This window comes from Hemiscyllium ocellatum, chromosome 8, assembly GCF_020745735.1.
Source record: "Hemiscyllium ocellatum isolate sHemOce1 chromosome 8, sHemOce1.pat.X.cur, whole genome shotgun sequence".
Classification (NCBI taxonomy): Eukaryota; Metazoa; Chordata; class Chondrichthyes; order Orectolobiformes; family Hemiscylliidae; genus Hemiscyllium; species Hemiscyllium ocellatum.
In genome coordinates, this window is record NC_083408.1 from 84187119 (window position 1) to 84213746 (window position 26628).

Genomic DNA, 26628 nt, shown 5'->3' on the forward strand with positions numbered 1-26628 from the left:
GAAGAGGTGTAATCCAGGTAGGTGTAGTAGTCAGGTTTGTAAAAAATGTCAGTGTTAAGTTGGTCGTCATTAATGGAGATGGAGAGGTACAGGAAGGGGAGGGAGGTGTCAGAGATGGTCCAGGTAAATTTAAGGTCAGGGTGGAATGTGTTGGTATACTTGGAATTGCTCAACTTCCTCATGGGAGCACGAGGTGGCGCCAATGCAGTCATCAGTGTAGCGGAGGAAGAAGTGGGGAGTGGTGCCGGTGTAATTACAGAAGATCGACTGTTCTACGTAGCCAACAAAGAGACAGGTATAGCTGGGGCCCATACGTGTGCCCATGGCTCCCCTTTGGTCTGGAGGAAGTGGGAGGATTCAAAGGAGAAATTGTTAAGGGTGAGGACCAGTTTGGCCAAATGAATGAGAGTGTCGGTGGAAGGGTACTGTTGGGGACGTCTGGAGAGGAAAAAACGGAGGGCTTGGAGGCTCTGGTCATGGCGGATGGAGATGTAGAGGGATTGGATATCCATGGTGAAGATGAGGCATTGGGGGCCTCGGAAACAGAAGTCTTGGAGGAGGTGGAGGGCATGGGTGATGTCTCGAACGTATGTGGGGAGTTTCTGGACTACGGGGGATAGGACAGTGTTGAGGTAGGTAGAAATGAGTTCAGTGGGGCAGGAGCATGCTGAGACAATGGGTCGGCCAAGGTGGTCAGGCTTGTGGATCTTGGGAAGGAGGTAGAACCGGGCAGTGTGGGGTTCCCGGACTCTGAGGTTGGAAGCTGTGGGTGGGAGATCTCCTGAGGTGATAAGGTTCTGTATCGTCTGGGAGATGATGGTTTGATGATGGGTGATGGGGTCATGGTCGAGGGGGCACTAGGAAGAGGTGTCCTCGAGTTGGCGTTTGGCTTCAGCGGTGTAGAGGTCAGTGCGCCAGACTACCACTGCGCCCCCTTTATCTGCTGGCTTGATGGTGAGGTCGGGATTGGAGCAGAGGGATTAGAGGGCTGCGCTTTGTGAGGGTGAGAGGTTGGAGTGGGGGACGAGGGTAGACAGGTTGAGGCGGTTAATGTCCCGGCGGCAGTTGGAAATGAAGAGGTTGAGGGCAGGTAATAGGCCAGCACAGGGTGTCCAGGTGGATGGAGTGTGTTGGAGGTGGGCGAAGGGGTCCTCGGAAGGTGGGCAGGAGTCCTGATTGTGAAAGTAAGCTCAGAGGTGGAGGCGGTGGAAGAAGTGTTCGACGTCACGGCGTGTATTAAATTCATTGATGCGTGGACGAAGGGGGATGAAGGTGAATCCTTTGCTGAGGACCGATTGTTCATCCTCAGTAAAGGGGTGGTCTAGAGGGATGGTGAAAACCCGGCAGGGCTGGGAGCTGGGACCTGGTGTGCATGTGGAGCTAGGAGTGGGGGTCAGGCCTGTAACCGGAGTGAGTGTGGTGGTGGGGGGAATGGGGGTAGAGTCATGAGCAGGGATGGTGTTCCTCTCAGGGTTCTGGGGGGCGGGAATGGTGACAGTGGGATCTGTGGGGGGCATGTCAGCAGAATGCTGGTGAGTGGCGTTGGTTGTGGCGGAAGTGGTGGCAAACATGGCAGTAGGGGTACGGAAGTCACTGAGCGTGTGACATCAGCGATGATGCGAGAGGCAGAAGTGTTGTCATGTGTGGTGCATGAGGAATTGTGAGGGGTGGAAGTGGCTGTGAGCGTGGCCATGATGGGGTGGAGGTGACGTCATCAATCAGCATGGGGGTGGCAGCTGCACCAACTGCATGGCTAATGGCGTCCGAGCAGTTCCAGAGGCCAGGGGAATCTTCTGGAATGTTTGAAGAGCGCTGGTTATGGAGATGGGTAGATAAAAGTTTGTTGTACTTCCAGTTTTTGATGTTTGAGATGGAGTTGAAATACTGTTTGCTGAGAGTATGAATTCTCCTGATGATGTAGTATAGAGTGTGTCGTTTGCAATTCTGAGAGTGGCCCTCAGCTGAGGAGGGCTGACTGTAGAGAAGTTAGGTGCCGGCGCATTGCTGCAAGCGTGGTGGAGGATCTTGAAGGAGAACTGTTGCTGGTGTTTATGAATCTGTAGTCTGTACTGTTTGTCTTGTTCGGGTCCGAACTCTGCTGGTTTAAAGGTGGTCCAGAATCCATGTGGGATGAGTTGGCTACGGAGGCAGGCACTGAGGAAGCAAATATGGCTGTGGTAGCGAGTTTGTTTCAGGACATGGTTGAAGAGCTTCAGGGCAGAGGAAATGACCTGGGAGTTGCAGTGGAAGAGGGACTCCCTGAGATTCTCGTAGAGAGAGGAGGAAAACTTGTTCAAGGTAGGCATCCTTGCAAGAGGATTCGCAGTAGGGTTAAAATCAACGAGGTAAAAACAATGACTGCAGATGCCGGATTAGTGATGCTGGAAGAGCACAGCAGTTCAGGCAGCATCGAGGAGTAGTAAAATCGACGTTTCAGGCAAAAGCCCTTCATCAGGGATACAGGCAGAGAGTCTGTATCTTGTGCCTATTTTTAATTCTTTCCATGGTCATCCGCTGCTCATCTTATTTTTGAAGTCCTTACTTGTACCTACCATTCCTTTACCTTTTCCTTACTTTTGCTACTCTATTGGTGACCAACCATCCATCTATTCCAATCTTCTGGAATACTTGCAGATTCCTCTATTTTATAATTTAATTTCTAGAGTTTTCACATTTATAATCTTGGTATCACTGTTCTCCACCCAATTTCCCATGCTCATCATCATTACTAACCCAGGCATGTTGTAACCTGCTATTAAATCAGACAATCAGATAAGTCAACCTAATAGATAAACCCTAACATTGTTAATTCAATCTCAATGTATAAAGTCACACCTTGAACAAGCATCTGCAGTGAAAGCAAAAACCAAAAATCCCCAATTACGCAAACATATCGTTATTGCCTGTTTTTTTCAGAACAATAATGTACAAAATAAATCTGCAATTTAATAAATGAGATCATGTTATTTATTGTCACTATGTTAGACTGGGATGTCAACAGTTATTCATTCCATATAGTCAAGAGACATGCACCAATGGTCCAGAATGCCAGTCAAGTTGGGGGAGATGTGTAGCAGTAATAATATAGTTAGGGAATAAATACTGTTCACTACAACAAAGACAATGATAGTCCTGAAGACTGTGTTGCCTACTTGATGCCAAAATTCAGGACATCACCTTCTGGGTGGATAGGCGTTTAATATCTGAAGGAAAGAATCCAGTAGTCATGGTCTACGTGGGTACCAATGACATAGGAACAGATCGGCAGTCAAGAACCGTATCCAATGAGCGATAAAAGTGGCAAAAACTAATCATAGACCAAAGAATTGGGATCTATTTTTAAACCAGCGACATATGCGAAAAAGCTAATAAAGAAGGAGAAAACTGATTATGAAAGTAAATTGGAAAGAAATCTAAAAACAAATAGCTACAATTTTTATAGTTATATAAGAAGAAAGAAAGTACCTAAAGTGCTTACTAAAGTAAGTTAGAACTTTGGAAGATGTAACTGGGAAATTAATAATGGGGAACAGGTAAATGGCAGATCATTTAAACCAATATTTTGCATTATTCTTCACAGTGGGGGACACTATAAATAGACAAAACAACAGATAAGGAAGTTGCTAAGGGGAAGAAGGATCTTGTAACCATCTCAATCACAAAGGATGAAGTATTTGTCAAAGCAACACAACTAAATGCAGAGATGCCAGCAGAACTTAATGGTGAGGGGTTTAAAAGGAGGTCGTTGCAAAGTTAGGGGAGCCATTGGTTGAAATATTTCAGAAACTCATTGGATTCCAGGACAATTGCAGCAGATTGGAAAACTGCTAATGTGACATCCAAGAAGAGAGAAGCATAAAGCAAGAAATTAGAGGCCCGTTAGATTAACATTTATTATTGGAGCTTCTTTTCTCCTCCCATGGGAATTGGGCAACATCAGCTCGATCAGAATGTATTGCTTGTTTTTTTGTTGCCTTTGAGTCCTTTATTCAGGAAGGAGTAGCAGGTTATTTATAGAAACTTTATGCAATCAAACAAAATCACCATGGCTCTGTGAAGGGAAATCACATCTGACATTCGTTGAGGATATAACAAGCAGAGATAATAAAAGATAACTGGTGGATGTAGGTTAATTGCATTTCCAAAAGGTCCTTCACTAAGGTCCTTCACTAAGGTGCTGCATAAAAGGTTGTTGCACAAGAGTCTTGGACCAGAGGGCATAATCTCAGAATAAGATGTCACTCGTTTAAGACAGAAGTTAGGAGGTCTTTCTTCTCTCAGAGAGTAGTGAATCTATGGAATTCTTTATCTCAGTGGGCTATTGACACAATCGTTATAGCATATTCAAGACTGAAATAGAGAGATTTTTAAATCACTAATGGAATCAAGGGTTTTGATAAAAAGCAGGAAAATGGAGTTGTGGATTATCTGATCAGTCAGGATCTGAAGAAATGACAGAGCAAACCTAATCAGCTGAATGGATTCTGGATTAGTGGCACTGGAAGAGCACAGCAGTTCAGGCAGCATCCGAGGAGCAGTAAAATCGATGTTTCGGGCAAAAGCCCTTCATCAGGAATAAAGGCAGAGAGCCTGAAGTGTGGAGAGATAAACTAGAGGAGGGTGGGGTGGGGAGAAAGTAGCATAGAGTACAATAGGTGAGTGGGGGAGGGGATGAAGGTGATAGGTCGGTAGGGGGGAGGGGGGAGTGGATAGGTGGAAAAGAAGATAGGCAGGTAGGACAAGCCATGGGGACAGTGCTGAGCTGGAAGTTTGGAACTAGGGTGAGGTGAGGGAAGGGGAAATGAGGAAACTGTTGAAGTCCACATTGATGCCCTGGGGTTGAAGTGTTCCGAGGCGGAAGATGAGGCGTTCTTCCTCCAGGCGTCTAGTGGTGAGGGAGCGGCGGTGAAGGAGACCCAGGACCTCCATGTCCTCGGCAGAGTGAGAGGGGGAGTTGAAATGTTGGGCCATAGGGCGGTGTGGTTGATTGGTGCGGGTGTCCTAGAGATGTTCCCTAAAGCGCTCTGCTAGGAGGCGTCCAGTCTCCCCAATGTAGAGGAGACTACATCAGGAGCAACGGATACAATAAATGATATTGGTGGATGTGCAGGTAAAACTTTGATGGATGTGGAAGGCTCCTTTAGGGCCTTGGATGGAGGTGAGGGAGGAGGTGTGGGCGCAGGTTTTGCAATTCATGCGATGACAGGGGAAGATGCCAGGACGGGAGGGTGAGTTGTAGGGGGGTGTGGACCTGACCAGGTAGTCACGGAGGGAACGGTCTTTGCGGAAGGCAGAAAGGGGTGGAGAGGGAAACATATCCCTGGTGGTGGGGTCTTTTTGGAGTTGGCGGAAATGTCGGCGGATGATTTGGTTTATGCGAAGGTTGGTAGGGTGGAAGGTGAGAACCTATTCTCAAAGATAGTGGAATCAAGAGTTATGGAGATAAGGCATGAAGAGGACACTAATTAGGAATGATGAGCCATGATCATATTGAATGGCGGTGCAAGCTCGAAGGGCTGAATGGCCTACTCCTGCACCTATTGTCTATGCACCAGGGGCGTTCTGTGTTTGTTACGGTTGGAGGGGTGGGGTCTGAGGGCGGAGGTGTGAGATGTGGACGAGATGTGTTGGAGGGCATCTTTAACCACGTGGGAAGGGAAATTGCGGTCTCTAAAGAAGGAGGCCATCAGGTGTGTTCTGTGGTGGAACTGGTCCTCCTGGGAGCAGATATGGCGGAGGCGGAGGAATTGGGAATACGGGATGGCATTTTTGCAAGAGGTAGGGTGAGAAGAGGTGTAATACAGGCAGCTGTGGGAGTCAATGGGTTTGTAAAAAATGTCAGTGTCAAGTTGGTCGTCATTAATAGAGATGGAGAGGTCCAGGAAGGGGAGGAAGTTGTCAGAGATGGTCCAGGTAAATTTAAGGTCAGGGTGGAATGTGTTGGTGAAGTTGATGAATTGCTCAAACTCCTCGCGGGAGCATGATGTGGCGCCAATGCAGTCATCAATGTAGTGGAGGAAGAGGTGGGGAGTGGTGCCGGTGGAATTACAGAAGATCGACTGTTCTACGTAGCCAACAAAGAGACAGGCATAGCTGGGGCCCATACGGGTGCCCATGGCTACCCCTTTGGTCTGGAGAAAGTGGGAGGATTCGAAAGAGAAATTGTTAAGGGTGAGGACCAGTTTGGCCAAACGAATGAGAGTGTCGGTGGAAGGGTACTGTTGGGAAAAAACAAAGGGCTTGAAGGCCCTGGTCATGGCGGATGGAGATGTAGAGGGATTGGATATCCATGGTGAAGATGACGCGTTGGGGGCCGGGGAAACGGACATCTTGGAGGAGGTGGAGTGCGTGGGTGGTGTCTTGAACGTATGTGGAGAGTTCCTGGACTAGGGGGGATAGGACAGTGTCGAGGTAGGTAGAGATGAGTTCAGTGGGACGGGAGCATGCTGAGTCAATGGGTGGCCAGGGTGGTCAGGCTTGTGGATCTTGTGAAGGAGGTAGAACCGGGCAGTGCAGGGTTCCTGGACCAAATCATCTGCTGACATTTCTGCCACCTCCAAAAAGACCCCACCACCAGGGATATATTTCCCTCTCCACCCCTTTCCACCTTCCACAAAGACCGTTCCCTCCGTGACTACCTGGTCAGGTCCACACCCCCCTACAACTCACCCTCCCGTCCTGGCACCTTCCCCTGCCACCACATGAATTGCAAAACCTGCGCCCACACCTCCTCCCTCACCTCCATCCAAGGCCCTAAAGGAGCCTTCCACATCCATCAAAGTTTTACCGGCATATCGACCAATATCATTTATTGTATCCGTTGCTCCCAATACAGTCTCCTCTACATTGGGGAGACTGGGCACCTCCTAGCAGAGCCCTTTAGGGAACATCTCCAGGACACCCAATCAACCACACCACCCTGTGGCGCAACATTTCAATTCCCCCTCCCACTCTGCCGAGGACATGGAGGTCCTGGGCCTCCTTCACAGCTGCTCCCTCACCACCAGACGCCTGGAGGAAGAACGCCTCGTCTTCCACCTTGGAACACTTCAACCCCAGGGCTTCAATGTGGATTCCAGCTTAGCACTGTCCCCATGACTTGTCCTATCTGCCTATCTTCTTTTCCACCTATCCACTCCACCCTCCTCCCTGACCTATCACCTTCATCCCCTCCCCCACTCACCTATTGTACTCTATGCTACTTTCTCCCCACCCCCACCCTCCTCTAGCTTATCTTCCACCCTTCAGGCTCTCTGCCTTTATTCCTGATGAAGGGCTTTTGCCCGAAACGCGATTTTACTGCTCCTTGAATGCTGCCTGAACTCCTGTGCTCTTCCAGCACCACTAATCCAGAGTCTGGTTTCCAGCATCTACAGTCATTGTTTTTATCTAATCAGCTGAATGGCCTGTTTCTATGCTTACATCTTATGGTCTTATAGGCACTCGCAATATTGGAACAATGTATTAGCACGGATTGGGGATTAATTAATATGCAGAAGCAGAGAGTCAGGACTAATGGTCTTTTCCAGATGAAAAGATGCAAATAGTGGAGTACCACAAGGATCAATCCTATGGCCTCAGTTACTTACTATCTATATTAATGACTTGGAAAAGGGGACAGAATGTAATGTATCAAAAGTTGCTGGAAGAGGACATAGCGACGAGGATACAAGGAAACTGCACGATGATATAGAAACGGTGAATGAGTGGATGACAACCTGGCGCATGGAGTGTAATATAGGAAAACGTGAAATCATGCACTTCAAAAGGCAGAGATTAATAAAATGGATCTAGGTGTTCTTATGTATGAAACACAAAGTTAGCATGCAGGTGTAGCAAGTAATTAAAAAGGCAAAAGGAATTTTAGCTTTAATTGGTAAGGATTGCATTTTAAAACAGAGAAGTCTTATTATTCTGAACAGGATGTTGGTGACGTATACAGCTTTCATCCCCATGTTTGCAAAGAGATAAAATGACATTTCAGGCTGTTCAAAAGAGATTCATTAGGCAGGCTCTTTGGATGATGGAGCTGATGTATCAAGACCAACTAAACTGAGTAGGCCTTTGTTCATTAACGTTTAGAAGAATGCGTTGTGATCTTATTGAAACATACATGATTCTGAGCAGACAGAACAAGATAGATTTTGAGAAGATATTTTCACTATTGGGAAATCTTGAATGAGGGAATATAATTATGGAGCAAGGGAACATTCATTCTTCTCCCAGAGGCCAGTAAATGTCTGGAATTGTCTACCCAATAGTGTTGTGGAGACTGCATCACCTGAAGTATTTAAAAAGGAGGTAGATAGACTTCTGAAACATAGGAGTTGAGGACCATGAGGAGCTGCTGTAAAATAGTTGAGGCATGGGGCTGAGCAGTCATAATCTTATAAAAAAGAGGGGCAAGCTTAAGAAGGCTGAATGCTCCTTCTCTGCTCCTATTTATGATGTTCTTATGTTTTAATTTATGAAGATAGCTTAGTTGCCCCAATAAAGACAGTGAGACTTGAATGTGTATTATGCAGTTTCTAGGATCAAAAAAGAACTGAAATTAATTATGAGTGATTATGTGCTTCATTTGCATAGTGAGCATGTGTGTCTTATTGTTTTTACAATTCTGATTAAAAGCAACTGCTTTTAGCTATTAAAACTCATGACTTTGAAGCTATAGCACTTTGTAGAAGCAAATGACAGTGTTTGCTAATTTCCAAATTATAACAGACTTAACATGATGCAAGCCAGTCAAATCCAGTCCCATGTTGCTGAAGCTCACCAAAGAACAGCGAGTGTCAAGCTGATCTTCAGCTTAGTGCATTATGGATAATAATAAAGTCACCATCGCATTATTAGACCATAAGGCTGCTCTCTCACTGGAGAAACAAATGATGTTGGATTAATCGGAGGGTCACCATGCCTGAGGTGAGGGGAGAGGTTAAGAAGCCTCAATCTTCAATCACCAACAACATCAGGAATGGGGCTGAACATTTACAACGTCAGTCAATTTGCCTATTTTGCAACATTAGCCGTTTTGGTGATGCAATTTCTAAGCCCGACAAGGCTGTCAATCCCATGTAACATGCCTTTTAAGTAAGAGCCTTGTAAGTAATGGAAGCTAACAATGGGAAATAAACCAGCCTGGACGAGGGCATGTGGGTCAATGCGTCAACACACTAAGCCAGGTTAAGGGCCTTCTCTCTGCATGTATGTGGATCCAATCAAATACAACCAATATAGGTCTCTGTGCTCTGCCACCCTCCCCCTTCCCTCAGTTGTACCCCTATAGTAGCTTGGCTGCTTCCTCTGGTTTGGATTAAACTTTTTATAAAAAAAGATAACTGAAGGGCAACTTCATCTTGAAGCACCCTCTCAACTAAATACTGTTCACTGTAGTTGAGTGCTTCATCTCTAGAAGGTGGAAGCCTCTAATTGTCCTTTTAGGTTTGAGAAGCTTCCAGAGATGGGACTTCATCCTATAACAATTAACAGGGTGCCCTGATCCAAATTCCAACCAATGCCTCTGACAAGTTCAGGATCAGGAACATTCCTGAGTGCCATTTTTGGCCTGGAACATTCCCAGTTGCTGTTTCAACCCCACAGTGTTTGATAAGACTCAGGCTCAGCCCAGTTGAGGTTACTGAGATGTGCATCTTGATTCAGCATCATCTTCAGACTTGGTTCACAAGAAGAACAGGACAGCAAGCAGTAATAAAGAAAATAAATGCTCTCCATGCTTGTGTTACTACCAGCCACTGATAGACCAGCTCAAATCTGCACTGGAGACCTATATAGTCAGTTGCAAGGATATCAGCAACTGGTCTAAGGGAATTACACACATGGGGTTATTTAAACAGAAACAAGATTATGACGGTGTAAAAAGATGGTGTAAAAAAGTCAGTGGCAGCAGACTCTGATTTGTTTACAATAAAGCCATAAATATGAGCTTCTTGACAGTCCAAGTCACATACACAGAGAAGAGTCGGTGATTCTATTACTGCGTGAATGTATGGCTCAGCAGCTAGACTTACTCCACTTCATTGCCAGACCAATGTTCAAAATCAGCTCAAAACAATGTGCTTGAGATAAGTGACCATATCCAGTCCTGACAGTTTCAGATGGCTTGAGACAGGGTAACTGATTCTGGTGGCAATGTTGCATCAAGTGTTTCAGAAAGATTCTGGTGAAGATTGAGGCTACTCGAAGGGGTGTCAGAAGGGTAGCTCTGTAGGCAGACTTCCTGCAAACTTTAGAACCACATATCCCGTCATGCCCCACATTCATCCATCACTCGTCTATAGTTTCAACTAACTGATAAAGGACAACTAGGATAGACTATAAATAATGGTCTAACCAACAAAGCCCCAATCTTCAAATTAACTTTAAAAGTTAATATGACATTGCAAGCAGTATGTAACGCATTCAATTATCCAATCTGATATTGCATCTAATAAGTACATCACAGATGAATAAATAAATAGATGCTCAATTTTATCTGTTTCCAATAAAATCAGCTTTCAGTTTTGAGCTCTTTTATTGACAGTTACTCCAGACACAGCTAGATGAACAATCTCAGTTCCACTTTAGCAGCTGCTTTTAAATTCCCTGATTTTCCCCGAGTACAGTCTTCTTCCTTTGATACATGTTGACCTCCTTCTTCAATAGTCCTGCAAATCCCTCAGCAAAATTCTCCACTTTCCCAGATTATACTTGGGACCCTCACATATTTTCTCTCATCCCAGTTGATTGTAGTTTTACCTCTTGAGCGATTGAAGATGCCAGCTAATGCTGTCTTCTCTCAAAGGACATTCTAAATTTCCTCAACCCTGGCTCCTGGCATAGACTTGCAAATCCTGTATGCTAATTCTTACATCAGGTCACATTGTTAAAATTTCACAAATAAGTAAAATCCAACAAAATTTTTAATGAATTATATGATTCATTACCACAACCTTATGTCTCATTTTAACACAGCAAAGCACATTTTTGTTACTTGTTGGGACCATTTGGCCCAACAAGTCCGCATTGGCCTTCTGAAATGTAACCCACCAAAACCCATTCCCTTCCCCTTTTACTCTACGTTTACCCCTGACTAATGCACCTAACTCACACCTGGGCAATTTAGCACGGTCAATTCACCTAACCTACAAATCTTTGGATCGTGGGAGGAAACCGGAGCATCCAGAGGAAACCCACGTGAACATGGGGAGAATGTGCAAACTCTGCACAGATAGTCACCCTAGGCTGGAATTGAACCCATGTCTTTATGAAGTAGTAGTGCTAACTATTACTTCGGACAGTTACAAGGCACAATAAATATTCTACTCACCAAACCTTTCTAACATTTGTTTTGTAGTCTAAAAGGGTTAATACTTGATGTAGTGCAGTAATTACCATCCACTGTGATGATGTCATGAGAGTAAAGTTGTAATTGATATGGGACAGAGTTGAGATTAATGTCCTCCTATTAGGCATATTCATGAAATTTGAAATAGTTACAGAAGTGCAATAAATTTCATATTGTTTATTCAACAGGATTATTTTATTTAGACTAAAAATATGGCTATTTTCATCTATGCACTATCACTTGGCGCTTCAAGATACCCACGCACAATATTCATCCATCATGTATAACAGCTAAGCTTAATGAAGACTTTCTGTAAGGTGTATGTGATTGGAATGTGAAATAGCAAAACAAATTTACATTTTGCTCAAAGCAAAATGATCCTTTTTGTCTCAAATGGCTTCATAGCCTGGAACAGAGAAGAAATATTATCATGAACTTTTATTGACAAGTAATTCACTCACTGGGTAAAAATAAACCTTTATTTGGTTAAAATATGAATGGCCTAGAATTTGCTGAGAAAATAACACCAAGTTTAATACAGATGCCTTTATTAGTCTGTAAATGCCAGAGGAATATCTGGCAAATGAGGGTCAATTCATGTTGGGATGGCCCAGTGGCTCAGTGGTTCACATTGCTGCCTCAGCACTAGGGACCCAGGTTTGATTTCAGCTTCGGGTGGCAGTCTACGTGGAGTTTGCACATTCTCCTTGCGTCTGTGAGAGCTCCCTCTAGGTGTCCCAGCTTCCTCCTACAGTCCAAAGATGTGCAGCTTAGGTGGACTGGCCTTGCTAAATTGCCCGTAGTGTCCAAGAATGTGCAAGCTAGGTGGATGGGCCACAGGAAATACAGGGATAGCTTAGGACTGGGTGGGATGCTCTTCAGAGGCTCAGCGTGGGTTCTATGGGCAGAACAATCTGCTTCCACACTGTAGGAATTCATGAATTGGGAATCTGCACAAATGTTTGGACAGCACTTAGACTATGAGAAGTAGAAGTTTGCTGTCAAATGCCTGTGACTTTCAAGAAATTAGAGCATGTCACTTCATTTAAAGTGTAAACATGTATTAAACTTGCAGAGGGAAGTTAGGACTGCATTTAATAATAGAAGGACACTTCAAACATGAAGGTTAAGTACCTCTATTTCCACTTTACCAATCTAGTCTCAAAAAAGCTCAAGTGAAACTCCAAAACCTATAGAGGTTTCAAAAATTTTTTAAAATTCTCACAACACTTTAACCTCCCCAGTTCAGAATGCTTGGAGGTCAAGTCAATTATCTGAATTGTAGAAAGACATTAGAATACTTAATCACAAGTTTATGAACTGGAAAATACTGCAGATATAAAAGGCAAAGTCACCCTAATCCTACCAGACCACAGATCTGTTCTGTCATAAAGATGTGCAGCATGGGAACAGATCTTTCAGTCCAATTTGTACAGGCCAACCAGGTACCCTAAACAAATCTCATCCCATTTGCCAGCACTTGGCCCATATACCCCCCTGAACCCTTGCTAGTCATATATCATTCCAGATGCCTTTTAAATATTGTAGTTGCACCAGCCTCCACCACTTCCTCTGGCAGTTCATTCCACACTTTGCCCCAGCCTATTTAGCCCTATAGTTCAAATACTCCAAACCTGGCAACATCCTTGTAAACTTTTTCTGAACCCTTCCTATAGGAGGGAGACCAGAATTGCACATAATATTCCAAATTGGCCTAATCGATGTCCTAAACAGCCTCATTAGAGAGGGATGATTGGTTGTTGTTTAACTATGTCTCAGGTGAGGGGAAATGTTGAGATTCCTTCACGGTAACCTCAACCACTGTGGGAATTAAACCCTATATGTCGCAAAACTGCCATCCAGTCAATTAAACTAACCGTCCTCCTCACTGCAAATATAAATATTAACCTGAAGCACAAAAGAATGGTAAAACATTATAGAGCAGTAATAAGTAATCTTTTACGTATCCAATTACGCTTGTCAGGGTCTTATAGGAGCCGCAATAATATAGGCTATGTGGGAAACATAGCAGAATTGAGTGAGAAGTCTGGTGAAGACTACCTCGAAGTCGAGTGCAACACGCTGCATCGGTTAAGCAAGGTCCAGGTGTCAAGGCAAGATTCTTAGCAGGAAGAGGTGAGCTGCCTATTAAAGGGAAGAGTTGTCTGTAATCAACATTATAACTGCTCCTCTCAACCTATATTATGCAGTTCCAAACTGTTCAACCATTCTGAATAAACCAGATACTACAAATTCTTGATGTAGAAGTTATAACCTGGCAATGATAGCTCACCACTGGCTGCAAATGTTACTCGGTGGGAAATAGAAATGCAGGGCACCATTCATGCACACCAACTACAACACCAATTGTCCACAAACCCATCAGGATTCTCATGTCACCTTGATGTGCAGCACACATATACATGACTCTAACACCCACAACATGTGCCTGCTGCCTGGGTGGCAAAGTTACTGCTTGTTTATTCAACCATGTAAATATTTTGGCAAGTGGCTGAGGGCTAGTCCTCAGTTCAGTGACGATGATCCAGCTGTTGATCAGAGATTCCTTGTACCATCAGTCACGGGGACAGGCTACACATTATCGAGGGGCACTGGCTACGGTCAGTCATCAGCCTAGGCTAATCATGATCAAGGGGATCTGTCCAGCCACAAACCAGGAACCGAGTAACCGTCAGCCCTGTCAGGCTATCAGAAGGTGCAGTCCCAGGTCATCAGTCAGGGAGCAGTCAAGGGTCTGATCAGTCCTATATAGGGGCTGTTTGTCAAATTCTGTCAGAAATCTGGGGTGAATACTGTCCTAGGAGTCCATGTGTTGATCACTGTGGAAGGTGCAAGGTCAAAGAGGGGTTCAGTACCAAAATGGAGTGGGGCAGTCAAATCTGAGAAAGAGAACTCAGAGGTATGTGCTGAGGTTGGGTCAAAGACTAGACAGGGGCAAGTGTCAAGGCATAAGGGAGGTAGGCAGAATAGTACAGAGAGTGTGGTGCGTAAGGGAAAGTTATTAGAAGCAATCGTCATCATGGCCCCCATAATGAGGACCAGGGTGGACCAGGGCTCAGGGAGCAGCGATGACAGTTAGAGACAAAGTTCACGTGGTGGAGATAGGTGGAAAAGGGCTAAGAGAGTCGAGCAATATAAAAAGGGACTTGGAGATGTTGTGAGAAACTTGGTGACCAAGTGGAGCTCTGTATTAATAATGTCCACTCTGAGCTGTGATCCCTGACATCACTTGCTCTTCTCTAGATATTAACTGCAAATGCAAAATACTGAGAGAATGGCCAGACTCAGTGTCTGTGTTGTTCGTTGAAAGCACAGCATGTATGTCCACTGGACCCGAGAATACGAAGGGCCAAATACACAAAGCATGCATTTTCAAACTGCAGTGATATTTCATTTCCAAACATTTCGTCAATACTCAACATGCATAGAAAGTGATTGTGTTTATGATTCAAATGCTGGTCAAAAGGTAATTCACACCATGCTAATGGTCATTGCAGTTTGAACATTGCCATTAAAGTTACCATTACTGAGATGCCAGTGACATAAAAAGAGGAACACTGGCCAAAAATGATACATAAATTGTGAAACTTCTGGGGGTGCTGTGAAAGATGGAGACCATCGCTTCATTATCTATAACCTAAGGAAAGGATCTATTGAAAGCAAATGTCAGTTTCCTGGTTGATGTGGGTCTGGTTTGGGAAGGCTTTACCAAGCAGTCTTTTTTCGATGTAACGTACAGATGTGTATGCTGAGGTTAAATCTGAGCGAATCATAGAGACATGGCCCTTATTATCAGGGTGCTGTATGCTTCACTGTATGAAGACCTCATCTGCAGAACATGCTTCTCCTGACTGTTCTCAGAGCTACGAGTCCGATTGATTCCATGGTCAGAATGCTGGCATTTGATTTACATTGTGGGGATGAAGTTCAACCTGTGTTGGTTTTGTTTGTGTCTATTTTTGCTAGCTGTTAATAAAAGCTCGTATTTGGAATTGTCAGTATTTGATGTTCACCTACTGGAAAATGACAAGATGTCAGTGATTAGTGAGTGCTAGGGACAGAGTAGCAGTGATTTAGAAAGAATGCTTAGATGAGATGGAACTGACAAAGTAAATTGCAGACAATTGGTGCTTCTAAATAACTGAACTGAAGAGGTTACAATGCATTTGTTTCAGCTTTTTTCTTTTTTTCCCTCTTAATCCAATCTTTTCCTGAATCTAATTTGTCTCTAATTCACTCCATTTCTTTTTCTGCTTTTCCTCTCCCTTTCTTTCTAAAATTTCAATTCTCTTGGATTAATGGAAGAGACAGTCTATCCACTCATTAAAGTACAGATTTCCCATTTAACTGATAATGTAATTAGTAATTGGCACTTCCAGCAACTTCCTTTGCAATTGTTTTAAACAGTGAAACAGTAAGGAGAGTATATAATAAGTGGGCAGCATGCAAATGGAGCATACAATGAGATGCACTACTCCAGCAAACGCTAGAAAATTATGACACAATGTAAGGACAGGAAGCAGAAGAAAGTCCATCTTAAGGGATGCTTTGACATACACATTATTGATGCGTTGCTTTCAATTAGAGAAGAAACCTCTGTAATACCCAGTACACACACACTTCTGCTCATTTCGCTCTTATCCATTTTGAGGGATGAGTTTGTTCTTGCATGAAAATTAATTTTTCAACACAAACAAGCAATTTTTTTTAAATCAATATGTGTATGCTGATAACCATTTGGGGACTTCATTCAGATTATGGGAGGACATTGCAAAATTTGCAGTCTTCACTCAGATGAAACGTCAGTGCAGAATAATATTAATAGATGACTACACTGTGCAGTGTTTTGCAGCTTGGGGCAAATCTCTGAAGGATCACAAGCCATTCAGAGCCACAAATAACATCTCCACTCACTCCCTAAACACTGTACAATCTAATGTTTTATTTTCTCAACATACGTTTCTTAGGCTGTTTCATCTCATTTGCGGAAGATGTTGCGAAATCGGTCAGTAACCTCCACTGATTTGGTTGCCTTGAATTCTAACTGTGGCATGAATGTGTTATTTCTTTTCCCTTTTGTCAGAGCCTTAGGGATGTGTAACTTAATGAATTTTTGTATGTGGTTTTAGAAATACATCTACTTTATTAGCATATGCATTAAACTACTTACTAGTTTTGTGTGACTGCGTCGACTTACACAGCAACTTGATTAAACAATACCTGAGACTATAAAGTGGAGAATACTTTTGCACCTTAGATATTTACAGCAGACATATAGCTATTCACTACTAATGAATATCCAACGTATTAATTTTATACTTTATTAAGTTTCAATTTTATATTCAGGTGGAGTGGCAACTTAAAAGTTTCATAATTTCATAAGGAAGGCTGTGCTCCATGTTTTCTGTAAATGAAATTGTTGTATAAAACTTGGAATAAGTAGAGATAGTGTATAAAAACATTTTTAATTGAGATGAAAAAGAAAGATTTCTTAACAGAAGTTTTCTTTGAAATTTTGAAATGTTGCTTCTTTCAGTCACTGTTGAAGTTGACCGTGCACTATTCAATGGAGTAGCTAAGATGACACTGAAGAGGTTGGTCCAGAACATTGAACAGGGACTGTGTAGGAGGGTAAATTTGCTGTTAGCACATTGATCATGATTAAATATGAGATTTTTTTTTCATTTTTGCTTTTACAAAGGCAATCTGAGGAACATCCAATGTTCTGTATTTTTGTGGAGATCAGATATGTATGACTAATGCACAACTCAGCTGCTGATCAGAATACATATAGCATAATACCACACTGACTCACTCTTCAACCACCTTAATAAATATTCTCATAGGTAGGTCTATACTACCTACAGAATAACAATGATGCATTCAAAAGAAATTCATTGAATGTGAAGGGTTTTGAGACATCCTTGAGGTTTATGAACAGTAAAGTCCTGCCGTTGCTATTATTTCCCAAGTGAAAGGAAAGATTTTCCACAATGGTCTTTAGATAATGAATTTAATTCAGGAAGTTATTTTTCAGGACAGCAGCCAGACATTGAAGGACAACCCTGCTTATGTCTATCTGACAATTATGAGCCCAGTGTCAGGACTCCCATCCATCAAGTCAGACGGCCAGCATTTTCCAGCCTCAGAACGCTGCTGGGAGCAGTAGTCAATGCAGTTCCTGCACCCATCCTGGGTAAGCATCGTGGACGCTGCTTTGGAAGTAAGGACATCGTGGCCAAGGTGACCACAACCAGTCAGAAAGGTCCTGCTAAGAGGCCAATGAGGGGCAGTGCAGGGTATTGGTGAGGAAGGAAGGGTATGTTTCAGTGGTAGTTACATTAATACTGGGAGTAGAACCCTCTTTGGGTCACAGAGGGCCCAACCAGGGGCAGCTATTCTGAAATAGCTCCACATTGTCACCCTTTATTTATATGTGTATAGTATGTGATGCTGACTCAGCGAGCACAGAGCCAGCTCTGAGACTGAACAGAACCCCTTGACACACCTGTTTTTTTTTAAACAACAAGTTGCATATTTAGAAATGATGGTCAATGGCTGTGACTTAACATCACACTTAAATATTGGACAGACTCTTCTGCTCTCACTGGGGTGCAGGGACATTGGGATGATGCAGTCACCAAAGCTGCCACCTTGCGGCCTCCACTAAAAGTTTGTGCCCTGGGTGATAAGGCCCAAGTTTGACCTTCCCATTCTGCCATCAATTGATGCCATGACGTGGCTAAATAATGAACTCACAGGATTCAGATAGGCTGGTCTCCATGTATCATGCCCAGTGGGTGGAACAAAGAGGGCTATTTTTTGCCTCAAGGCAGGTGAAAGGGTGTGGTGTTCCCTAGATTAAAGACAATTAACATGTGTTGAAGAATTACACACCAACTAAAGAGGACCTGATGAAAGCTAACTTCCTACTTTTGCTTGCAATCCTGTTAGTCCTCTATCGTCATGATCTACATGCCTGCAATCACCCACCCCATTGTCATATTCCTTATGTTTCTCCTGGAACCCCCATGGTCCTGGGACTCAGGCGGACAGGTCTTCTAACAGCAAGCAAAGCCTTCTTGACAGCGCATACAGAGGCTAACTGTTCTCACCAGGTGGGATATCCATCCTCAAGGTCTTGATTATAGGAGAAGGCTCACTGATGGCCTTGCCACTTCCACGATTGTCATGTAGTTCAGTATTCTTCCTGAAAAGGAGCAGTGGGGACTTTTTCTGGCTCTGCAGCCAGGAAAAAAGACCCCAACAACAAACGATTCACCCATCATTACAGTCAAATAATCTCTCCTGTAAAACCAACTGTGGTCACATTTGTCTGTTGACATTTACAATCATATATTAACATTTCTCATTGAATTCCTCAATGGTAACTGTAACAATATCATGAAATCATAGAATTTTAAAACACAATGATCTTTTGACGTAACAGAACTGTATTGTTCTTATAGATCATCTAATTAGTCGCACTCTCTGCCCTTATCTAACAATCCAGCAAAGCTTTCCTTTACGAGATTTCAGATATTCATCTAATTCACTTTGGATGTTATGATTGAATTTACTTCTGCTGTGTTTTCATGCAGTGAATTCCAGATCATAACAACACTGCTGCATTTAAAAAAATGTTGCCTCTAGTTCTTTAGCCTATCACCCTAAATTGGCATCCTCTGGTTTAGCATTTTGTGTCTGGTAGCAGTTTTTCTCCTGACTTTGTCCATTAAAAGCATTCAAGATTTCAAATATCCTGTGAAATCTCTCATTAACCTCCCCGATTCTATCACTATCCCCTTCACTGTTCGGTATATTTCTGAGTTTTATGGTACATGTAAAATTTAGAATGATAACCCATATACTAAGGTTAGGTCATTAATTTGTATCAGAAAGAGTGATAGCTCCCCCAAGGTCAACACTAGAAACTTCCTCCAGTCTGAAATATTCTCAGTTCCATTATCATCTTTTTTTAATATTGAAAGACACCTTTAATGTAATAAAATATCCAGACAAGATGCACAATGAGATTTAACCAATAACTTGGTTAAACAGGTAAGTTTAACAAGAGTCTTAAAGGATGAAATTGAGGTAGAGAATCAGAAGTGTAGACAGGAACACCTCAGTAACCGAAAACGTTGCCAGCAATCTAGGAGGCATGAAAGCCAGATTTGGAGGGTTATAGACAATGTTCCCTTGAAAAGTCAAGTAGCCATGATGCAACATGAACGTCCCTGCACCAGCCATCCACAAAGCCCCGTGTATATCACCACATGTACACAACACGATAAATAAATCGAAAGGAGCTGTCCACTGAAACAAATCACCTACGCATCACAAAGAAAGTACAGGAAATGTTGATCGTGTCTGGAGGGGGTGACAGTGATAGGGTGGGGTGCAGGGTCTGGAAGGCATTACAGAGATAGGGAGGGGTGTAGGTATTGGAGGAGTTTACAGAGATGGGGAGGGATGTAAGAGCTGGAGGAGTTTGCAGAGATAGGGAGGGATGTAGGGACTGGAGGTGTTTACAGGGATAAGGAGGGATGTCAGGACTGGAGGAGATTTCAAGATAGGAGGATTGTAGGAGGAGGCTACAGAGATGAGGATGAGTGTAGGCACTTAAGAACAACAGAGGCAGGGAGGAATGTCAGGAATGGAAAAGGTTGCAGAGATAGGTAGCAGTATAAGAGCTGGAGTAGATTAAAGAGATAGGGAGGGATGTAGAGGCAAAAGGAGTTACAGAGATAGGGAGGTATCTAGGAGCTGGTGGAGCTTACAAAGATAAGAGGGCTGCCGGAGCTACAGAACATTATAAAGAAGTCTGTAGGTAGTTACAGAAATAACAAGGACCCCGGCCATGGAAATTTGAGAATTTTTAAAAAATGAATATGTCCCTCAGCCTTGAGCCAGTATAAGTCAACAAGCACAGAGGCAATGAGTAAACAGGAGTTGGTGTGACTTGGGACATAGGCAGAAGAAGTTTTGAGAACTTCCCAATCCCATAACTTAGAACATGTGAGGCCAACAAAATCAATCATGACAATGAGTTTGCAAAGCAGCCAATTCTGCCTGAAACGATTGCCAGAGAGAAGAAAGAGGTGGACAGCGAGCAAATGCAGATTGTGGCAAAACCCAAGGCTAAACTCTGCAGACTCCCCAGTATTTAATTGGAGGACATTTCTGCTCATTCTGCACTAGATGACAGGCAAGCAATCTGATAATTCAGAGACAGCGAAGGGGTTGCAGAGTTGATGTGTGTTGCCAATGTGCATCAGGAAACTGATATTCTGTTTGCAGATCTTGACCCCCCAAAGGGCAGCACATAGTTAAAGCTTTAACTATGTGCTGCCCTTTGGGGGGTCAAGATCTGCAAACAGAATATCAGTTTCCTGATGCACTTTGGCAACACACATCAACTCTGCAACCCCTTCGCTGTCTCTGAATTATCAGATTGCTTGCCTGTCATCTAGTACAGAATGAGCAGAAATGTCCTCCAATTAAATACTGGGGAGTCTGCAGAGTTTAGCCTTGAGTTTTGCCACAATCTGCATTTGCTCGTTGTCTACCTCTTTCTTCTCTCTGGCAATCGTTTCAGGCAGAATTGGCTGCTTTGCAAACTCATTGTCAAAGATAGATCCTTGGTGCATACTGTGTAGGAAGAAAAACCATTGACAGACACCTGTCACTGTAGCTTGGTGGATAAAAATGGATCCAAGCAACAGAAAATTTAAGGTGCACCAATGCATGGTGACTCTTTCAGAGCTTTCCACAGCATATCTCATTCTTACATACATTATAACCATTCTGCTCTCTTAAACCTAAATTCTAAGTCTGTTAAAATTACTAACAATGTTCACTTAAATCTACTGGCAGATCTAAAGATACTACGACTGTCCAGGTCCAATTACAAACACTGGATTCACAAAACCTACCAGCTTCCCACAGGCCTGAGCTTCCTGACCTCGAGGAAACCCTGAACCGAGGCCCAACCAGCTCAGGAACGATACCTGACTCTGCAGTGACCCAAGGAGGCCTGATCCAACCCAGGAAAGACACCCGATCTTGAAGGAGGCCTGACCCAATCACAAGGAGGCCAAACCAGCCCAGGAAAGACACCCGATCTTGAAGGGACCCAGCAATATGGAATCAACTCCAACAACCTCTGGGTGCTTGTGGTCATGACCTGTGCCCAGGCTCCACACCCTCCAAAGCAGCAGACGTCCATCACTGACACCCAGGATCAACCAGACACAGCCACCTTACCAGGAAACATGGGAAATGTGCTGGCCAGCAGCTGAGACTGAAATAACATGGTTTCAAGATCCCCTTCCCCAGCATACTCCTGGCAAACGTCCAAGCCATTGAAAACAAAGTCAATGAACTTAAAGGTAGACTTACCTTCCAGAGAGACTGCTGTGCGCTGTTTTATAGAGACATGGCTCACTCCTGCTACACCTGACTGTGCCTTACAACCTGAGGGTTTCTTAGTTCACCAAACGGCGTTCTCGGCCAGGGCTGGGGGGGTGGGGTCTGCCTCCTAATCAAATCCCCCTGGTGCTCATATGTGGCAACCCTTGCAAGTTACTGCTCCCTGGATGAGAATACCTTACAGTGAAGTGCCATCCCTACTACTCACCATGTGAGTTCAACTCCATTATCCTGATAGTGATCTACCTCCGGTCACGCAGCATCTGAGGAGCAGGAGAGTCGATTTTTTGGGTATAAGCCCTAACTGAAAACCGCCGCTGCTACCAGAGCTCTGCTTCCACTGCTGCCAGGCCCCCTGGACTTTAGACTCTTGCTGTTGCCTGGGGCCTACCTCCACCGCTACCGCTTGAGGCTCTACAACACAAGAGACTGTTGCTGCTGCTGCCTGGGCTGTTCAGTTGTCACCACAGCCCAGGAAAGACCATTTGAAGCATCCAGCAGCTCAACATGGCGAGCCCCAAGACAGCAGGCCCCAGCCACACCTATACCAGGGCAGCTGCTGCATTAGGCTCGGCAGCTCCACTCAGGGTTACAGCCCCAACCCCCTTCAGGCACCTGACTAAACGTCTAGGGGTTAAGGCCTATCCCCATCTCAACATGACCATCGAGGCCTGCAGTAAGGCCATGGCTAGTGTGGTCAGCCCACTGGCTACCATTGCTGCAGCCCAGATGTATGGGAAGGCCATATTTTCCCGTCAGACCAACCCAGTGGTCTACCTGGCCGTGCAGAAGGGGCTCACTGTGAGCAGGTAGTTCCTTCCCATTGATCCTTTGGAGGTCACGGCCCAGAGGGTCGTAATCTCCAATGTCCCGCCACTCATTGCTGGCGAGCTCCTTCCCCCTCATTTTCAAACACTAGGGGAAATTCAGTCAGGTGTCCTTTCGCTCCTGCTCCATCTGAAGGACCCCGCCCTTATGCACATTTACTCGTTCCGAAGCCAGGTGTTCATTTGTCTGACTTAGGAGGAGGTCACCAAGGGCTTCTTTACGCTGCTCCATGAATGCGCAACCTAACAAACATCTTCTGGATGGCGGACAGCAAGCAGAACCACTTATGCCGTGAGGTATAAGAAAGAACTACCCCACCCAGAAGGCTGCCCTGCCCACACCAGCAGTCACGGGTGGCACCACCACATCTACTCCCACTGCCCTCCCTCTAAGACAATACCAGAAGCCCCATCAGCAACACCTAAGCCAGCGGCTACTCGTGCCCTGACCCATTGGGTGGGTGAGTGTCAAGCCAGAGAGACAGCACGGAAGGAGACCAAGTACATCGAGTCCACCTTGCGGAAGCAATGCCATCCCCTCTCCTGGCATCAGACTCTCGCCCTGGCCGACCCCAGCATGACAATATCCTTATGGCCACACTGACGTCACCCTGACATGGGAACCCTGATGACCGAGCCCCTGATTCCATGCCCGAATCTTGCCCTGTTGTGGCAACGCTCAGGGCATCCGTATCTGACCCTTGTCCTGTGGCACATGACCCCAGAATTCCTCATCCCGAGCCCGAGCCCTGCCCTGTACTCCTGTGCCCTGGCTCTGACCCTGGGGAACCTGCTGTTGCTGTGCCCCATCCTGCTGCAGCTGTGCCTCTGAGCCCTGGGCAGGAAACTGGGCTCCTGCTCCACCCCCCAACATCAGATAGCTCAGGGCAGGAAGTGACACAGCTGGCTCTTCCTGCCTTTGCCACATCCCCTGCAAACCCTCAGCCAATCATATTCTGTTAATAGCTGAGGGGTGGAGCCTTAGACCCCATGACCAATTGGGTGGCCAGAGAGAGGAGAGTACTTACCACAGTCACTGTCACCAGGAGGGGGAGGACTTCCCTGCGGTTTGCCAATGGCACTACCCCTCCCCAGGGGATGTGCTTGTAATGCCTCCTGCCTTTCCTGCACTGCAGCCATAACCAAACTGAGCACTGAGGACTGCAGCACATTCCCCTGATGCCACTAATTCCACCAGGCCCTGGGGATGAGCCTGTGCCCCATGTAGGCCTTGGTGTGGGCTGTAATAACTTTAACACTGCTGGGTCATCGAGCAGTGGAGAGGAGGAAGGTGTTATCCTCACTCCTTCCTCACAGACTGTTTTTCCAGGTGCCTAGTGCTGCTGGCCCCAGACGGGTCCCTTGTCTCGTATCTGGAGGATATCAGTTCCCAAATTCTCTCCTACTGCACGGCCCTGTTCTCTCCGGATCCATCCAGTGAGGATGCTTGCAGAGTTATGTGGAAGGACCTGTCGCAGCTCAGCCCAGCCCAGAGGATGCCGGAAGGCTAGACAATCCCGTCACCTTAGAGAAGCTGACCAGCGCCCTTGACCAGCTCTCAAGGGGCAAGTCCCTGGCTGACTGTGGAGTTCTTCAGGACATTCAGGGACGTCCTGGGGACCGACTATGCACAGGTCCTGGGGGGGGCAGTATGTAACTGCTGGTGAGCTACCCCTTTCTTGGCACAAGGCGGTCATCGTCCTGCTGCCGAAGAAGCGGGACCTTCGTTCTCTAAAGAACTGGCGTCCAGTCTCCCTCCTTAGCACAGATTACAAAATTTTCACCAGTGTGTCGTCTTCTCACCTGATATCCGTGCTGGCCCACATGATTCACCCAGACCAGTCCTACACAGTCCCGGGCCGGAGAATACAAGACAACATCCACCTGGTGAAGATCCCCAGTAGAAGGGTCTCTACATGGGAGTCCTCCCCTTTCTCTCGGGGATCTGGGGTGGAGAGTGATGCACGCAGTGGTCCCCTGTAACCACAGATTGCAGTGGTTCATGGACTCCCAGCCCAACTGCTTGTTCTGTGGTGCTGTGGAGTCCATGAACCCTGTATATATTGGGTGTGGGTGCTTGCACTCCCTTTTTGAGTTTCTTAAAAACCTTCTCCTCTGCTTTTGGTTGCACTTCAGCCCCACTCTCCTGATCTTTGGGCACCCGGTGCGGAGGGGTGAGGGTAGGTCAGAGGACCTCCTCGTGGGACTGCTCCTGGGCCTGGCCAAACAAGCCATAAACAAGCCATGGAGGGGGTCATTATGGCCGATTGCCTGACCCCCTTCTGTGGTTACATTTGAGCCCAGGTGTCCCAAGAGAAGGAGTATGTGGAGTCCACCGACACCCTGGAGTTGTTCAGGGAGAGGTGGGTGCCACAGGGAGTGGAGTGCATTATTTCCCCCTCCAACTCTATTTTGATTTAGTCCCTGCCCTCCCCTTCACTGTTTGATCACACAACATTGCCCTTTGATGTGATGGGCACTGCTTGTCACTGGCCACTTGACTGTTTCCTTTCTTCCTGGTGGTGGAATATAAATAAAGATTTGTAAACCTTGTGTCTTTCACTGTGTCTCACACCTGCACACACACAACAAGGTGCTGGGAAGAAATAAGCACTACCGCTGCTAGGTGATAGTCTGGGGTTCAAACATATAATCAGGAGATAATAAAGTATTTTCTAACCAGGAGATTTAGAATCCCCTCAGTTTAGAGGTCTGACTCTGTAGAGAGGAAAAAACCCCAGAAGATGTAGAATTCCCTCAGTCTCAGGAAGTGACTGTGCTGGCTAGGCTTTAGTCAATGTGCTCCTGCTCCTTTTGGTTTCTGTTTTTCCTTTTGGAGAACCTGATTCTGAAACTGGCTAGTTTACAAAGCTAGTTTTGTTAATTTTTTTTCACAGAAGAAAAATCTTAAAGTTTACTTTAAGGCTTTCAAAAAAGTTTTTATATATTTTTGAGTGAAGTCGATTTGCTGTTCACTGAAAGAATAAACTGTATGTTTCAGAACACAAAATGTATTTGAGCCTGGATTTTGCAATGAGCAGCAAAGCAAGAATGCTAACCATTGACCTTGTAAAAAGACTTGCTGAGAAGTCTAGCAATCTCCACAGCATGAATTTCTCTCTTTCACCACACATTGGATTACAACATTCTTTGGAGGATTGCTAATGTGAAGCTGGAATGATGTCATCAAGTTATCTAAGCAGCCAATCACGTAAGTCTCCTCATGGGTTGTTGAAAAGCATAAAAACTCATTTTTAAAAAATAAAACTGCTCGCTAAAGATTGAAATATACATATTGGGTGAAGGTAGAAGCTGAATTTTAAGGAAAAAATACAATAAAAATAGTTGAATATCCACTCATTAATCATAATGGAGTCATTAACAATACTCCATAAGTAGGAAACTATTTTTCAGTGACAGCTCTATTGTTGAGTTATTCCTCAACTGAGCACCTAGATTTGTTTTGTCTCATAGTAGAAAGGGGAGTGCTTGCCAAATTAACTGTTTCATTGTTGGGTTAGTGTAGGGTCATAGTGCACCTACACTATGATTGGATTTTTGCATTCATCTGCTCTTGCCCTTGAGAGTTTGGCTAATTTCAAAGGAATGACAATAATTGACATTGACAGTTCACAGTCAATAAAGCCCCACAAAACTCATACTAGCAACTTATAAAGAGCAGTTCCTTTTTGCTAAATTTGTCCCCATATCTACACCCATACAAGTGATGAGCATAGGTTTGTTAGAAAATATCTACAGTAGATACATCACTCACAAATTGTGCTGGATTTTAAATGTAAATGTGGACAGATATGTTGGAAAACTAAGCAACTTTCACAATTGCTTACATAATGCAAACTGAACACGTGAAAACTCTAAAAACATCTGCAATCTTTGATTTGAAAAACTTGTGTGAAAAGCTGTGTTTCATTTCCAATTGGAATTCTTGCTTCTTTCTAATAGACAATGATTTACAAAAACACTTCCCAACTTTAGCCTGTTGAA